The 19267-nt window shown below is 36.1% G+C and overlaps 1 long non-coding RNA gene across 1 annotated transcript in view; it reads left to right on the top strand.

Moving 5' to 3' along the window:
- The window catches only part of LOC148057287 (uncharacterized), a 103352-nt gene extending 84648 nt beyond the window's left edge, over nt 1-18704 (top strand). Inside the window, exon 5 of the long non-coding RNA XR_015703235.1 lies at nt 15519-18704. This is a non-coding gene — a long non-coding RNA (uncharacterized LOC148057287). The remainder of the gene's footprint in view (nt 1-15518) is intronic.
- The last annotated feature ends 563 nt before the right edge of the window (nt 18705-19267 follow it).

The raw sequence follows: 19267 nt of genomic DNA, 5'->3' as shown, positions 1-19267 counted from the left end.
TACATAATCTATTTGAAGCTACAACCATTTGTAGGGCTCTTCTTACGTTCCCAGACTTTGCAAAGACTGTCTGGAGAAACAAAACAGCCTAAGTAAGCTTTTTTTAGGGTCTCCTTTTTTCCTATTCATTTGTTTAAAGAACATTTGGCTGAAATCTAACTTTTGCTCTTTTACAGCTGTTTCTGCTCTTTCAGTAGCAACAAATCTTTCATTTTGTGACAAGCTATTTCCAGGACAACCCATTATGATATGACAGAAAATTACAGCTTAAGAGAGGAGCAAAGAGAAGGAGCAGATGATATCTCATAACCCCACAAACAAATCCTGTTGTCATGAAAAGTATGCCTATTAATAGCTATAAAGATGAAGGAAAACAGGTACGATTTACAATTTTAAAAGGATGGTTGCTAAGCTGAAGATTTTCCTAAGGACTTTGAGCTTCTTTTTGATAGTGATAAACCACTATCAGTTCTGAAAAATGCCTGGCAATAGGCACTGAAGAAAGCGATACAGCATAGGCAGACGGGGAACACTCTTGAAGCTTAATCACATGCAAATTGGAGATTAATAGATTACAACTTACTTCAGTGCATGGGAGGAATATGGTGTAAATCCTTCATGTATCTTCAATTTTAATTCCACCTTAATCTCTTGGTGTGAATCATTCTTAAAAAGATGACCTCAGAATTGGGAAGATAGACCAAAGAAGCCTCAACTTCTCTGCTAATGAAATCAATAGAACAATTTACAAAGTTGGGGGTTTTGTTACATACACATCTTTCCCTTACAAGAAGTTAAAATGTATTCCCAAAGATTACTTGCCCAGTAGGGTCTGGAAGAGATTGCAGGATCTTTGGGGACCATGACTGAAGTGGGATGTACTGTGCATCCAGCTGCCCAAGCCATGCTGGTCTGAAACTCTGGTGCACTTGCTCTGTCTAGGAATGGATGATCATGCCCTTGCCAAACACCACATCTTCTTTAGTGATGAGTTGTGCATCCCTATCAAGATAGCTACTTAGGGACAGAAGTTAAAGTAACATGTTGTTGTATTTGCCAGGCATCAGCTTCCTTTATTTTATTATTAAGATACATGGAAGACAGTTGCTGATTGCCAGTTAAAGTATGGGCTGCAGGTGTGTGCAGCACCACATGAACCCTCCTTTATACTATTATCTCTGCCATGGATTTACAGGAGTACAGACCTTAAGCCAGAAAGGACCATGATGATAAATGATCTGTTGTATAATTTTGAAAAAAAACCCCCTTCACTTCTTTGTGTCCCCTCTGCCCATCTGTGGCGTGATGGTAATCAGAAGATAAGTTCAACTTGATATTTTTCAAGGAAACATTTTTCATATTCCCAAATATGGTGGGATGGATTTCTTTCTTTTTTAGTTGTTGTGCATGTTAAATAATTAGTGGGAGGTGGGTACTTACTTGTGATACTAAGAGGTTAGTCCTTGGTGCCTAATCTAAGTTCAACCTACTTTGAAAATGTGAATACGATGCTTTTTGTGCAACCTTCGCCATACTACTTTAACATCCTTTCCCCTTCCATTATTGCAATTTGTAAAATGAGTGAATATATTGTTTCTTTCTTGTATCAGGATGAAAACCATTTTTATGTAGTAGTAGTGCATATGGGCTAGATCTTTAGCTCAGGAAAATAAGGGATGTGCCATTGCTGATTTATGGTAGCTGAGCATCTATTTCCTGAAGTAGAAAATATTTATCCATAGAACGCTTTCTCTGTCACTGGTAAATGTATTCATAGATTTTTCTACTCCAGCTTTGACTTACTCTTCAATCATACTCTTAAGTCCATTTTTAAAAGTTTTTAAAAATAATTTTTTGCTAGTTCCAGAAATTCAGATTTTCTGAATTCAGAAAAAAGCATATTGTCTTAAATAATAAAAAAGATGAATTTAGGCCAACTGACCATCATTCAGTGGTCAAAGGGAAAGATTCTTATTTATACAATAGCATTTCACACATGATTATCAGTAAATTGTTTTATATTATATGACTAGAACTATGTCAGTTGTGTGACCACAAATAAGAGTTGTAATTATTCTGTGTTTTGTACAAAAATGAATGAAATAAAAAGATTTTGTACATATTCTTTCATAGCAAAAATAGCTAATAAATTACCAACCGCAGGAGTTTGTCAGCTGGATACAGGATGCAGCATTCATTTTTGTAAATAGCTCACCGGTATGTCAACTGCTAGTCTGATGTGGAGAGAACTGAACAGTATTTTCCTCAAAAAACTTTATTCCTTTGAATGAAATCCTGGGCAAAATGTTATGTGGGAGCTCTGTCAGTAGGGAAGGAAGATAACCCCCTAAAATGGACTACTCACAGGCATTATTTACAACCAGAAGCTACTCTAGGAGAAAATTTCTATTGAAAGCTAAAATGGTACTGTGGTTATTACAATAGCCATTTTTTTCAGCATATAAAAAGCTAGCTTAAAAGGCATCTTTTAAAATACTCTTCCTTGACAAAGAAATGGGTGTGTAGAGTTAAATAGACCAGTATTTTCCTCCATGTTGTAGACAGAAATGGTAAATATATGCAATTATCTTCACATTGCAAGCACAGGTTCAGCATATGTGAGGAGCTACAGAGTTGAAAAACGATATAGCACTTACATCCGTTCGGGAATGACAGGAACAATAAGAAGGAGACCGATAGGACCCAGTCTTCAGCTGATGTAACCTGACAGAGCTCCACTGAAATAAATGGAGCTATTATGATTCACGTCAGCAGAGGAGCTGGTCAATAAGTGCATTGCTTTGAGACTTGAGCTTTTCTAAGATTATGGTAATTGTTAAGGGCTGTGGATATTTTATTCTTTCTTCAGGACTACATATATATTTATATTTTCTGCAACCCACTTGGCATCTTATAATATAAAATAATTAGAAAAAAATCTTAAAGCTTTCTAATCTGTCAATCCTCAAGTCCTTTTTCAGGCAAAGCTCTCAGCGCTCAGACTTTGGTGAGCTTTCAGCCTCATTACAAACTCACACTCTGTGTGGAAACGAGCAATTTGCTGTGAATGCAAATTTGCGCTGAAGCTGGTCACTCCTTCTAGTGGGCTGGACTGGATTCACAATGTTGTGGTTTAACCCCAGCTGGCAACTGAGCACCACAACTGCTCACTCACTCCCCCCCGGTGCGACGGGGGAGAGAATCAGAAGAGTAAAAGTGTGAAAACTCGTGTGTTAAGAACAGTTTAATAATTGAAATAAAATATAATAATAATAATAACAACAACAACAATAATAACAACAACAACAACAATAATAATAGAATATACAAAGCAACTGACGCACAGTGCAATTGCTCACCACCCGCTGACCGATGCCCAGCCTGTCCCTGAACAGCGTCCTCTCGGCCAGCTTTCCCCTAATTTATATGCTGAGCATGATGTCATATGGTATGGAATAGCCCTTTGACCAGTTTGGGTCAGCTGTCCTGGCTGTGCCCCCTCCCAGTTTCTTGTGCATCTCCAGCCTTCTCAGTTGGTGGAGCACAAGAAGCTGAAAAGTCCTTGATTTAGTGGAAGCACTACTTAGCAATAACTAAAACATCAGTGTATCATCAACATTATTCTTATACTATATACATATAAATCCAAAACACAGCACTATAGCAGCTACTAGGAAGAAAATTAACTCTGTCCCAGCTGAAACCAGGACAACAATTTCACTTTCACAACCCAGAAATGAAACAGTGTGCTGAAGTCTGCCTAGGGTATTCCCTATCACACACTGACCTGGTAGGTGTACTTTTAGCAACTTACTCTACATTAACAGCATTGATTCTCCAAGAAGGTGTCTAACTGTATGTAATTTTTAAGTATTCTTGTGCCTCAGTTGGAAGTATCTGAATTTCTTTTCATCTTGCCTCTTCTCTTTTCAACAAAAAGACTGCAAAAATGTATCTGAGACCAAAAGGTTTCACACAGAGCCTTCTCAATGACCAGACATAATGGCTCTGTACGCCAGTACCCCAATATTGTTTCAGTCAACCATATTCCAACAAATGTTGACCAGTGTAAGGTTGTGTGGGGACAGATTTAAAATAAAAAGTTTACATGTGTTCCTTACATACTATACATGCTTCTAAAATTCATAGAGCTGCAAAGAATCAAAGTTGTTGAAATCCTGAGTAACTCAGATTTTGAACACATCATCACATAATGAATACTTCTGATTAGGCTTTTGTGCCTCTGGATGTCACTGTTGTTTTGCAATAATGTAAACAATGTTATATGGCAAAGCAACAAATGAAAATGGTATAATCGTCACCATCTTATGTCTGTTAAAAAGTACAAGGCTGAATACACTGGTAATCTAAGAGATACCATGATTTCAGTGTAAGGGATGAACAGCTGAATATGTAAAATAATGCTTATTTCAGTTTAATATTAGGTAAAAAGGAAACAAACCCTATACAGTTCTTCCTAGATGAAAATCAACTTCTCTGATGTCCCAAAATGCGTTTCTTTGGAAGGGCTTAAAATGGAATATGAGCCTTCATTGCCCTGATGTGGCCATGTCAGATTGTGTCAAGGATAAATATCAGTTTATTTGAGTCAGATGCAATGGTGAAATGTATGAGGAGGAGGTGGGTAAGTGTCAAGTACCATGCACTACCATTGCTGCTCATGGCTGCTCAGGAGAGGAGTGGAGCTTGCTTTTCCCAAGTAAATCTGTTATGCATTTGTTACAAAAATGGGAGCAAAAAGAAGGAAGGGAAGAATCATACCTTTCTTCTTGTACAGTCTCTTGCAAAGCAAACAGTTCTACCTTCTGGAAATATATATAAAATTAATGGAGATTTAGTGATTAGGAAGGGTATTTTCAGAATCATAAATTGCTGCAATTGCCCAGTTATTTACAATAAAATGGGATGTCCATCTGCACTGGGTACAGAAAGTCTTCTCTGGAACAAGGAAGATTTGTTAGAAACTTGTAGGGCTAGCGGAGTATGACAGAGAAATAAATAAGAGAGCGTACAATTTTCTAAATGTCTCTGATCTTTAGTTTTTGTTGACAATTCAATGGATTAGACTGGCTGCCTTTGGTTGGAAGTACCAAATGCTAGATAAAGATAGAAATAGACCATTTCCATGAAAAAACAGAACATATTTTATTTTTTAGAATCCTTGAATTTCATTTGATCTCAATCTGAATAGGAAATTTTGACTGAAGAAGGTCTAGGACCTAGTGATCAGGAAATACACCAGTATCCTATGTTTTTGAGGTCAGTAGCCATTGAATTCAGTTTGGATAGGATTTCTTCGTTACAAATGGATCCCATAGGATCCCACTCTCAGTCAGAGTCCCACTAACTTCCATGAGCAATGAATTAAGGTAATCAAACTACTTTAGAAGTAGATTAATGTGTTTGGATATGTCTGAAGTACTCTTTGCTATTATTCCTCAGTTAGACCAGAGCAAATGTATTGAATCATTCATATGCTGTAAAGAAGATGCTGCTCTTAGACTGTATCTTCCTTTTCCCAGTAGCAGGAAGCTCGTATCGCATCATGCTGTGTGGGTGGGTTTTCATTCTTTTCTCTATTTTAAGCCTGCAGACAAATATCTTACGCATTTCTTTTATGGTTTTAAACTGCTACCATTACAAGCCTGATTAATAAGGCTTTATGACCTAATTAATATGCCTTTATCTATATAAGCTTTTATCTTTATGTGCCTGATTGCTACAGTAATTCTATAACATTACAGGAAGCTATTTATTTTCAAATTAGCGATGTCATCATGACCTTTTACCACACAGATAAGTCAAGGTTCTGGCCTGCCAAGTACATAGAGTGTAGCTCAAACTATTCAGTGCTGGTTATAAATTACAGGCTGATGAGAGGGTGTGATGGTCTCTGTTCCTTGATGTGTATTGCAGCAGTTTATTCTCCCAAACATAACTGATGACGGAATTCTCAAACACTGGAAAGATGAATGAAACAGGCAATTTCTAAAGTAGTAATGGCAGTAGGAGCATTAATGGATGTGCTTACTGGGGAGCGAGTGTCTGTGCGCCTCAGCCGGTCCCTGATGGTGCCTGTGGCTGGACTTCCTGGTCACCCAGGGTCATCTCTGGTCCTTCCAGTTACTCTGCCCAAGATCCTCTGCAGGGTGTGTTTTGGGAGGTCACATCACCAGGCTGGTGTGGGTCTCCATTTCTGATCTGTGGTTCCCCCAAGCCTAGTATCTGCACCAACCCACTGGGCAAAACACTGAAAACTCCAAGCACAAAGGAACAAGACACAGATATCTATATTACTGTAGTATATGAGGCCTCAGTAGAATATGGGTTAAGCTCGGCTCTTGGTAGTGAGCTAACCTGTAATGGGAACCTCTCCCTTCAAAAATCTTAAAATCTCAGCAGTAACAAAAAGAGAGGGGTTAGAGTAGAGCCACCGAAGAACAATAGTTCTGCTTTGTCATGACCGTGACTTCAGCATTTGTTTGCGTTCAAATGTATTCAAAGACATTTACAGGGGGAATTATTTAGAAGTATTTATTTTCTGATATTGAAACCATCAGGCTTCTCAGGTCTGTCTTTCCTTTGAAACAACTGGACCTTGTCAATAGCAAGATGCTACCGCAAATATTTAGATTTTAAGAAAATGCTTTATTTTGATGAAAAAATAATCTCTAGTAAAGAAACTTAAAGGAATTGCTGTGATTTTGGAAGGCTATTGGAAAAACTGGGAAAATGGAACTACAGTCTTCTAAGTTTCAGTCCAAAGTCTTATTTTCTGACAAAGATGTTTTCCATTTAAACATTTTTCTTCCCCTCTCAGTTCAATAGTTCAGCCTTGCATGGCTGATTTTTTTCATGACTTTTTGCTTCTTCCACACAAATTTGAAAGACTCTGCTGCTTTCCAGGCTGCAGTTCAGATAGTGATTCTCTGGAAAATTTTTAGCTTGTATTGGTAACTCAGATAATTTAAAACACAACAATAATATTAACTGGAAATAATAAATATTACAATTATACTACTCATAGAAGAAAAACATTTTTTTACCCTACAGTAGTTTCAAAGTTATGGATAAATAATTTTAAAAAAATCATTATATTTGTTTCACAAGCAGTTTTTATTTGGATTCTTCAACAGTGCATAGAGTCTGATTTCTCTTAGAGTTAGAACTAATCAGACTTCCTTCCATTAATGTTAAAATATCAAGTTCTGGACTATTACACAAAGGGATTAAAAACTGTAGTGTGTCTAGGGGAAAACATTCACAAAAGGATGGAAATGAATTTATGTGGCATTTGTGTGACTATCATACATACTTTCAAAGGATTTCTATTGTAATTCAAGATTAGTTGAGCATAAGTTAATGGACTCTTAAAGTATTACCCAAAGCTTATTATGATAGACTATAGGAGCCTCTTTTTAAAATGTTTTTTAATAATATCAACTACAAGGTCCCTGAAGACATGATATTTCTAGGCTTAGTATTTCTTCATCAAATATTAAAATAGGTCGAGCAATTTTGTTTCAGTTCCTTTTCTGCTCATTCTGCCGCTGTAGTGTGCATACCAAGTAAAGTGTATTATGTAGATTTACCAACTGTTAAGTAAGTTCCCTGCTTTGTTTCATTATGTTGTTTATTTTGTAATCTATACTGAGAGTGGGAGAACTACAAGTATATGCTGAGGAAACCTGATATTTACTAATTCCATAAAGTTAAGGTCATCTTCCATAGCAATGGGAGAATAAATTAATTGATCAGAATTCAATCTTGCAGATGCAGGTAAGCTGTTGTGAAAAGACTGACATGAGAACAGATTACTCAACAAGGTTCATAGCTGCATGATTAAACTACTAATAGCTTATAGTATGAATAACAGTATAACTCTGTGGATCAAATTGTGTGTTTCCCAGGGAATATTTGCACTTGTCAATTAGAATTTGGCTTAATTAAAGGCCTCAAAATTTTGTTCTTAAGACCCCGTAGTCAAAGACAGCCCCCAAAATGCAAATCTTCCTGCATTACTTTCCAGACCAACAATTTTCCACACCCCTTGTTTTGTTTCTGAGCAGGAACAGGTATGTAGAATGTTTAAAGCTTAGCCCTATCAATCTGGCATTAAGTTCTGTACAGATTCACAAACACTAGGCAGGAATCAGACAGAACAGAGCCAGGTAAACACAGTGAACTATCAATTATAAACATACTTTTGGTGAAGTATAAAGGAATGTGACCCTTCAGACATCTTTTATTTAAGAACTGAAAGTACAAAGTAGTGCACAGAAATGACACATTTAAAGTGGACATTTAGAATAGAATTAAAATCTTTGATGTTTCAAAAATGAAGATGCACACATTTTTTACATAATAGCTAGCATGGAAAACAGATTCTTAGAGCATAAATTGCAAGTGAAGACATGAAAGTGTACGACTTTATAAGCTTATAGTTCCTCAATAACATTAAACGAGTTTTCACACCTTTTGCTATACAGTAGCAAAATGCTACTGTCACTGATTTCATCAAAAGCAAGATCTGGCAGCAGAACTGTTGCTGGGCAATACATAAGGTTAAAAAAGCATTTGGCATGTTTGGTTTTGATTTTAAGCAATCTAATATTCAGTAACTCAACAACTTAGGAGGCTGACTTTTTTGGCTTGAAAAATGTTGGAGGGTTTGTATAGAGCAATGATGTCCTTGATCCACGAGCAGGATCCATGAAAGAGTATGTCAGATATAGTTTGGAGTCTGCAGACTAAAATTTTCCATGAGTCTTTGATTTGATTTTGATGCCAGAGACAATCTTTGCTCTGATATCCATGCCAAAGACTGTCAAATCCTTGTCAAGTAAAAGTAAAATTGTGTGTTTCAGCGTGCTCCTTTTGACAATACTGGTGTATCATTATCTTGGTTTACCTTTCTTCTGTGTATGCGATTCTCTTTCTAGCAATTTAAAATACTTATCATTATGATTTGAAAGATGCCTTATTGTTAATGATATATTTCAAGATGAGCTGCTAGCTATTCTGATTGAATTTCTCAGGGTATCACTTTGAACTAACTTAGGTTTATTGGTTTTAGTAGCTTGCTGAGGAATAAACTTCATGATTATCCTCTTGTCATTCAAATCAGTCTCAGATTTATTTTCACTCCAGGCACCACAAAATACAAGACAAAATAAGAATCATTTTTTGAATGGTGACTGTGAGCAGCAAAATAAAACAGTCATTCCTTAGGAAAGAACTTGATCCAACATCCCTGCAAGTTACTGCAATGTGTCTTTTGACTTGCAGAATTTTAGATCATGACGTAAGTGTGGAGGCTCAAGAAGCTAACAATTTCTACAACTGTCTGTCTTTTTGCTACCTGTCTTGTTACCTCTTGGTTGCAAATTGTGGCCAAGATTACATATCAAGAGCTTTTGTGAAAGGATTGTAGTTTCTCATTCATGTGAAGTATTTTGCAAATTTCTGGTGGCTCTGAAATAATTAATGACTGTAAGATAGAAAAGTGAATAACCTGAATGCTAATAACTGCAACTTTATTTTTAAATCAAATTTTATATATTAGAAATTTGCAAAACTACTTATGCAAATGAAATTGCCCCATCTCATTGGCTATAATAATCCGGCTAATACATACACATTTATCAAGTTTAAGTAAATGTGCTTAATTCTTCAAAGGCTTTGTGTAATTGCTTCTAGATTTGCCATCAGCTATACTTGTCTTTGTGATTGTATCTGTACTTACTACATTTTCATGTTGTAATTGTATGGTAATTGTTTGTGATCGTATCTATGAGGTTTTTATGCAGTAATTTTGAATGGCAATTGTCTGATTGTACCTTTGCTGGAAATTTTAGTACTACTTTTCCCCAGAATGTATTTGCTAACAAGCAATTCACATAGATCAATATATACTGGACTGAAGATTATATAAATAAAATGGGAGGGCATTTCCACAAAGATAACACATGGTGAATTATAAAAGTGAGTACTTTTTAGTTTTTTATGTAATGGTCAGTATAATCTGCACATAAAAAGTGCTTCAACATGAGGTTTACATTGTGATTAAACTCAAAGAAAGGATGCTGAGAATATGATAGCATTTTATATCACATTTATTCTCCATCAATTAGTTCTGTATCACCATGTCATGTTTCACTGTATTAATAGCCTCATTACTGGCATATGCAAGGCTGAGCCATCTTGCCAAGGCTCAGCATAGGCAGGTGGACTAGGAGAGGGAAGACTTGCAAGACTTTTCAGAGTATTATCTTTTCCCTTTCCTTATTAGACAGGTTCTACGTATGCATATTATGCAGCCTCACTGCTGAATAAAAAAGTGGAGTATCTCCATAGTGAAGTACTGATTAACAGAACAGTTAGGCCTCCACATGAGACTGATTAGACTGGCTCAAATCATATCCTTCTTATCATCCTGAGCTCCTTCTGGTACCAGCAATTTCCCTATATCTGTAAAGGCAGACATCAATTTTCTCCATAACAAAGAAAAATTTTGATGCAAATTCTGCTTTTGTTAGCAACAATGGTACAGTCTAATGGTACAGCCTTTGGGTATTTCTGGTGAGGATTTGGTACATCTCCCAGAAAAAAGGGGTGATCTGTTTGTGAGTAAGGGCTTGAAAACTTGTGGTCCAGAGAGACATAAATGACTCCTGTGCCCTCCAACAGTGTCAAGGCAAGCTGCCTGCCTTCCCTGTCCATCTTCCAGTCCAGATAATTGCTTACATTGCCTGGACATAACATCTGCACAGGTTATAGTAAATAAAAAGTTTTCATTCGGGGGCTGATGAAAAAAAAGACTGTAAGCAATACTGAGAAAATGGATTGTTAATGGATTTTTATTTTTGGAAATCAAACAAGAAATTTATCCCCATTAAAAAAATATTCTTGTTGAACAAAAAGTATCTTTTTGGAAACATGAAAAAAACTTTAAAAATCCTACAACAGTCCTACAACTACTTTAGATTAAACTCATGCTTTGCTTGAAATGACTTTATCATATTCAGTTGTTTTATTTTCAAATTTTTAACCTTTTTACATGAACATTTTTCTTTAGCTTAAGTAAATTATGTAATAATTATTTCTAGTTCCAGCTGAAGAACTGAAAACTGTCAACACCATAAAATACTGCTAGGCATATGTCTGAAACAAACTGTATCCCACTTTTAAAATTCCCGAACGTTGTTTATATTTGTTTTACAGTGAAAATAGTTTTGGTCTTCCTGAAACTCTATTTTGTGGAGCACAGACTATGAATTGAAAAAAAATTTGCTGAGATCTATCCAAGATCTTTTCATTTACTGGGTGGCTGTAATTTATTGTATTCAATCAACATCATAATTTTTCTTGTAAGGTATTAAGACCATGTAGAGCACAGTGATAACAGCCATAAATCATGGAGACAGTTCCCAAATGAAGAGTGCTTACCTTAATCATCCAGTGCTGGCCAGAGTAAATGTCACTAGCTAATAGGAGAAACAGTGCATCTTATTTCCTCAGTCATTAGCATGTGTTAGAGAAGTGAAGTTTTCTCATTGTGAAATTGCTGGATGATTTTCTTGAATTTTTGGATAGCTTTTCATTGTTCTGCATTTGTAAAATAAATCATGGGTAATCTATCCTTTAGCTTTTGTAAGTTCACAGATGCTAAGATCAGAAAATATCTCTGCAATAACCCAGATTGTGCCTCCACGTAACACCATATTCTCTGTGCTATGAATTCAGTGTGTCTTTGAGAAAGATTCTCAATCTTTATTTAATGACTTCAAGTGACAAGGAATCTACCACAGCCCTTGGTAAATTATTTCAATTAACTGAGGTTATTTACCCCCAGCTAAAAATGAGCACCTTATTTCTTCCTTGAATTTGTCCAGCCTCAGTCTCCATTTGGTCATGTTATTCCTTCATCTTTTAGATTAAAGGTCCCTGTGTATTATTACACCTCTTTTTCCTGTGTAGTCCTTAAACTGTTTTATTAAATACTATTTATTTAAAAATACAAGTTCCACAATAACCAGAACCTGTTACTTGCTACCTGCAGCTCTTGAGAAGATAGCCTGTCAAAACAGTAGATTCAAATTTTGTTTTTCATATAATTTTACTGCTAATTTTTAATGAAAATTTCTTGTCTCCCTGCGTTGTTCCATAAATATAGCAATTGCTATATAATCTATAATCAGAATATTATAAATTGTAGTTGAGTTACTTCCCTTCCCCCATCTAAATAAGCATTATTTAGTAGCTTAAATCCTTCAAAGTAAGGGGAACTTTTTCTGCCAGCTGTTCCTTCAAATTAGCAATGTATTTTTCAAATGTGGACACTCAAAAAAAGTTGGTAATTCAGCCATGATGTTAAAAGACGTAACAGCTATTTTTTTAGATCAACTATAAATGTTGCTTCTTAATCCTCTTCTTACACGTTGCAGAGATGGCTGAATGGACACTCAGGTCTGCAACCTGGGAAGTGCTCCTGTGTCCCACTGACCCTAAAAGAAATCTTTGTAGGTTTTAAGGTTGACATCACTGAAGACCAGATGACCTGTGGCCTTTCAGAAAAAGATGACTCCTAGCCTTCTCTGATAAAACTCTTCTTTGTACAAACCATTTATGTTATTAGACCTTCCCTGTACTCAGGTTTATTTCCAAATATTTCAATCATAAGCCTCAGGTAGTAAAAATGTGAAACTCCATATTGGATTGTGACAAAAGGTTTGTTATTTCTTTGAAGAAATAGCTTTTTTGCAGCAGTTCAGCAATAGGTTTTGTACTCCAAAGTGGTTATTGGCTAAAACAATTAGTGAGTGTGCACTTACTAATGTCAGAGGACAGAGATAGTCATAAATGCTGTATATCTGTATATCAATCAGTTTGTAAGCTCCTCTTTGTAAAACCAAGCAAGCAAGTGTATGTTGTAGAGAAAGTTAGTCGAAACCTAGAGCTAGCAGCTTAAACATTAATAATAGCTAGAGTAGACAAAGCTAGCAGATTAAACATTAATAGCTAGAGTAGATAAGGCCTATAGATCGTGGCATATGAACTGTAACAACCGTATTACAACATGTCAAATAGCTAACAACAGAATCAGCCAAAACTGACCTAAGAAGATGTGATATTGTATAAGAAGATGACCACTTAGCATTACTGCTTATTAACGAAACAGCAAATAAATCAAACCAATAAAAAAGCAAGAAGACCCCAGACCTTAATATTACTATTGATCTGAACTATCACTTGAGGGGTGGGGAACTTAGATTGTAAGGGTATAATTGCCCAAGAATTTCTTTGTTTGGGGTCCCTCTTCAGAGGCACCCAGCTCCAGCTGTAGCACCATTAATAAAAAGTACTTTCATAAAGGAATCTATCTTTCGGCTTATGCTGAAACTTAGAGTCAAAATCTGTTATAGTGGCTGGCATGTGTAATTTCCATAACACATACAACTACTAGACACTCCATGAAATCAAAATTAATTCTAAAAAATATTTTGTTTGCTTGTCTTTGCTTACCTGCATTTTCTGCTATACTATTAGCATTTTGCTAGCTTATATTTCATGGGTGAATGATAGATGTTTACATCTACTTACCACTTGTTTTGGATAGGAGTATTTTTAATGGAAGGATACTAGCAACCTTCATATTTACAGAGAATAGTCCTCTTTAAATGCCTAATTTTATTTTTATATTTAGCATTGCCTTCCACTTCTGTTAAATCTTATGAACACAGTAACATAGAAAAGACTTAGGTGCTGGATATGTTCTTCATCTGAAGACTTAACATAAGTATTTAATGTTGGAGACAATTACTTTGATTTGACTGTACTCAATTAAGAAGGCATCACCCAGTTAAGAAATTCATGTTCATGAAATAAGATTCAGATAATCACTAGTACCTTGTTTGTAGCCATTATGTGATATACCAATACTATGTGAAAAGAGCTTTAATGATTTATAACTTTTCACTTCAATTTCTTCTGCCAAAGAAAAATGGTTTGAGAAAGACTGGTAATTCTATTATGTCTCAGTAGCTTTGGGGGTTTTCATGTTCTTTCTGTTCGTTCCTCTGTGCAATTTCTCATGGGCACTCTAACTAATGATATAATCTTTTACAAGGTAATCAGGTTCTGTTGACATTTGTTTTCAAGGCAGAAACACAGCTTAAAAGCAGAGCCAGGGCCAGCTGCAGTGGGTGGACAGCCGTTTTCCTGGGTACCATCCAGCAGCAGGGACTTTGGCGTGGGTGGACACCGGCAACCCCTCTACTCCTGTTACTGTTCCCAGGAGAGCCTTGCTATAAGCCTGTTCCATCTAGGTAATTGTGGTAGTGAGCATTCTGAATGATTTGTGTTGCCAGAGCATCTAGAAGCTCTTGATACAGCACTGGAGCCCCTAGGATTTTTCAAGACCATAAGTAAGTATGGGCTGGCTGCACAGAGTGACGTAAATGCTAGGCTCATTCAATAAATTCTGGTGTATGAAATATAATTTCACCCCAGCACTCACATATGGGAGACAAAAACTAATTTATTGTCAGCAGTGCTAATTTTAGAATTAGCTTTATTTGTTTGCATATTTAGTAACTAGTTTGCCTCATTTTCATGACCAGTATAACTAGAAAGAGAAGTAGATTTTGAAAAACTCTCCTAAACCAACACTCCAAAACAAGTTTCAAGCTTATGGATTTTTTTTTTTTCTCTCAATAAATATATTTTACTTATTTTTTATTTTATTAACTTTGAGAAATTATGGACTCTTTTCTGTTTCATCATTCAAGGTCAGTGGTAGGGAATTCTCAAATTCTTTTTTTGGATACATTACAATATATAGATGTTTGATTTTTGATGTTTTTCTTACATGTGTTGAGTTCAGATATGTGAAGTTGAATAAACTACTACCCTCAGCACATTTTCTTAATTGGTTGATGCAACTTTATTCATATAATGTGATGAAAGATTCTCCTTCCCCTTAGAGACTGTTCATTCAGTTCTGATGTTGCTTGTATTTCTTGAAAAAAATGATTGGCTAATCATTTTTTACAGCTAGTATTTTTTCTGTTCCTCCACTTTTTTTCCCCAAACTGCCTGACAATAGATGGCAAAGGTGTAGGCAAATATCAAAAGATGTCACCAGCCCAAGTTAGATCTACTCATTCAGTGGCTGGAATTCAGCAATAAACCAGCAAAAAAAGGATTTCACTGCAGGCCATTTACGTTAGCAAATGCTGTACGAGTGAACCATGAACAGGCGAGCAGACAAGAGCAGATGCACTATTTAAACGGATTAGGTGGGCCAGTTAACTATTATTAGGAGTCATTGCAATTCATTTAATTGAATCTGTTCTTTTGGCAGTGATCCCAATAAGCAGACATTTAATTGCCCAGAATGCCTGTGGTAGGTAAACGATTTCAGACTAAATATAATCTACTTCTAATCTATTCTGTGGTTCCCTTAAGCATAAACCATCCTTACTCTTTTTTTAAAGGTATGAATAACTTGAAAGCACTGGTTTTACTGCTTTGTCCAACCTGTGAAGTGCTCTAAGGCTGCCTGAGAGAGAGCGTGAAGAGTAAGACAGCATGTAAGGAAAGGTGTGCCACCTTGCCAGGGAAAAATTCAGTACTTAGTTAAAATAATAAGGCAGACTCTTCTGCAGTAAGCATTGCCTGAATATAAATGTCTCAGAAGACTTAATCAAAGATGTCAGGATTTATAGTTCTCCACAGTTTAGAATTTCTTCAAACCACTGGATCTTGTGAAGCTTACCGTCATGATGAATTGGAAAGATATGGACTTCCTACACTTCACGGATGCCTACAGTCCAGTAAAAAGGAAAGAATTAAACATTTGTGGCAAAGAGACTTGAGAAAGGAATGCACGGTTTTAAACTGTGCTTTCTGAATTGTTGATACATTTAACACTGAAGAAGTTAAAAAACACCAACAGCTCAAAGCACCTCAAGCCTGGAACTGTTTCTGGAGTCTCCTACAGACTTCATGAGCTCATTAACCAGTGTCTGTGTTGGGGCTGTGTCCCTCCCCTGATGCTTGTAGACATGTTATTGGGCTGTGGGAGCTATAAGGGGTCAAACGGGACTCCGAAGAATAATCACAAGGAGGGAGACATCAGTGGAGCATGGAGGTTCGTGTGCTGTTGTGCTGCCTGCTAAGAAAAGGGGATTCTGAGTTTTGGTGTCTATTTTCAGGATCATATCTGTATTTTACATTCAGCTAGCATTACCTGCAGACCAAAAAGCCTTCTACAGAAGCAATCTTCATCTATCCTCTCTGAGGAAGATGGACTAATTACTTGCTACCCCTACACACTAATTGCTGGGGTTACCTAGCCTGTTGTCTAGCACAATATTCTCCATTACGGGTTTTGAACCATGTGTAAATGAGGAAAGAACAAAATCAGTGTCTCCATTCATGTAAGACATCTCTAATCACCTGCTATGCAAAAGACAGGTGAGTCTTTTTTAAAAAAAATTATTAAAAATAATAATAATATTTTTGCTTCCTTTCAGATCACTAAATCTGCAAGTAATTTTTTGCTTGAATGAGCAAATAAGGGGTTAGATATTTTCCATGTGAACTGTTTTTGAAGCTTTTAGCCCTCCTTTACCTAATTGAAAGAGTCCTGAAAATGAACTGACACATGACCCACAGTATTCCTGTCACAAAAGTAGCTCATGCCCACTGGTTTGAAAGCCTGGGACTCCACAGAAATTGGTACCATGTGAAGTAAAATTCGCTCTTTTTCAGGAGATCAGCAAAAGGACTTCTCAAGCTCTGTTATGTACAGATCCCCAAGCCTCCTGCTGTGTTCTGTATTCATAGATCTCAATGTGCTCCTTGGAAAGTGGGCAATTTCCAACCTGAGGGAAACAGCTTCTCTTTTAAACTTCACAGCTGGCTGTGCTAAGAAGCCCATGTTCAAAGCAAAAACAAACATCTGCTTGAAAAGTGTATATGTGGCTGGTAACAGAAAAAAAGGAAAGAAAAATGTAAGTTAAGAGCTAAGCCAAGTTGAGACTCAACATGGGCATTTGTTTGTTGACTGCTGACAGACTTTGTACAGACAGAACTTCATCAAGTAATAAACTCTTCTGAGGAAACTGTGTCCTAAATATCAGATTGTTTGCTTACAATTGTTTGTACACATTTACTGAGAATAACAAAGCATTTGGCCACTTTAAGTGGCAACAGTAAATTATATATGCTCACTGACACTTGATTACTTTATACTAATTGGTTTAGTAAGTACCAATTATATCCCTAAATGGTTTTCTGAATGTTAATGTATCAGCTACATTCCTCATTTTCCTATGTATTTTGTAGTTAGAAAATGAAGCAGTAAGATTTCTCTTTCATACCTATTAGTCATCATTACATTCCCTAGTAAAATGATATTTCAGATGTAATGGTATTTGCAAACATATTTAGACTGAAGTTCTCAACATTCATATTAATGTTAACCCATTATATTACTCTAGGTAGAAGCATGTGGAGAAAAATCATGAATGAGAAAACCCATCAGATGAAGTTATGAACAGAACGTGTTTTGTACATTTTTCTAATATCCATACGTAACATTGACTGACTAATTTACAGAAGTATAAAAGCTTTATAATGACCATAGCTATTGATAGAGCCTAATTCAACTCTGGGGCCATTTAGTAATGCATCACATTAGTGGTTCCTCAGAATAGAATTGGTTCCATTGGTGTTACTATAGATGTTTGGCTGACTTTGTGTGCTGAAGATTTTTCTGCTGAAGAATAATATTTTGTTGAAACTAAAAGTCTTGCAGGAATGTGTCAAATCTAATGAAAATACAGTTTGTTTCAACAAGAAATGTAAAAACAAATTGTTTAGTTTTGAACTGACATTTGGAAATGAAATTACAATCTTCATTTAGTTTTGCATGGAGCTTTCCTTCATTTTAGATAAAATAAAGCAAAACAAACCCAATATTTTGTGTCAAAATGTTGATATGAAATGACAATGATCGAGTCTAGACTTCTCATGCCCAACTTCTGTTTAACTTAAAGTACTAAAATACCCAATGTGCTCCTTGACTGTTTTGGGAAACACTATACATGTGTAAAACCCACAAACAGCTGAAAAGGAACAGCATTTTGCTTGTGCAAGTAAGTATTAAAAACATATATATCTGGAAACAATATGTACCTATTCTGCATATGATGAGGCAGATGAGGCTAGCTGTAAGTGAATTCGTTTGCACTCCCACAGGAGTCTAGCTGCAGTAGAAATGAACACCATATGAATTAATTTACCCTGCTTTCAGGCTGGTTGGCTGCTTTTGGCACTCACACTCGTGTATTTATGGCTGGCCTGAGGATGTACATGCTGCATGACAGTATGCAGCACAAGCATATATCCTTATTCAGTGTTTAAGCATGGGAGTAGTTGTTACTCTGAGATGTCAGTTGGTTATCTCTTAGAGAAGCTGTCATGGGGATTGCATGCTGTGGAATTTACATTACTATCTTGAAATACTATATGATTTCTTTAGATTAAAGGACACTGTCAGGTTAAATCAACGTCACATCTTGAATTTTATGTCTTCCCTCTATTCTTAATGTGTTTTGAGTTGAAAAATTTTAATTTGTTTTCCATTTGAGTTACTCTCTGTGCTACCACACTTTGCTTTTATGCTAACCTCTGGTCCTTTGCCTGTAAAAATCTGTTTTCTTTTAAATGACTGTGTTTTAAATTTCTGAATAAACAGTTAACATAAAAACATGCTCTAAGAGTGTTTGATAAGAACAATGTAATTTCACTTCAAAAACCTCACTTCAGGAAGTCCCATTGTATTTTCTTTTTTCAAAGAAAATCTGACATTCCAGCTCAGTGTAACTGTAGAGTCTTGTGGCCTATTGTTATTATTAATTTTTTGTATGGTGAGAGCACCTGAGCTACCGATCAGAACTGACAGCCCCATCACACTAGATGCAAGGACTTCGATAGACACTAGATGCAAGGACTTTGATAGACTTATTTCCAGCCCACGAAGAATACATGAAATGAGTTATGTACTAAACACCAGATACATATTAAAGGGAGTGATTATTCAGATGGACTACATATGCCTGTAAGTGATATAAAACTGTGAAGAGAGGAAAAAGTAACCTTCCTTATCTACATGCACACTCTCAGGAGATGATATGATGCTAAAAGCAAGTTTATATTTTGAGGCTTTATTTCCTGA

This window comes from Nipponia nippon, unplaced genomic scaffold, assembly GCF_047370975.1.
Source record: "Nipponia nippon isolate SJK-2023a ecotype South Korea unplaced genomic scaffold, ASM4737097v1 scaffold_1, whole genome shotgun sequence".
In the NCBI taxonomy this organism is placed as follows: domain Eukaryota; kingdom Metazoa; phylum Chordata; class Aves; order Pelecaniformes; family Threskiornithidae; genus Nipponia; species Nipponia nippon.
Note: the sequence above shows the minus strand (reverse complement) of the source record. Positions and strands in the feature narration are given on the sequence as shown.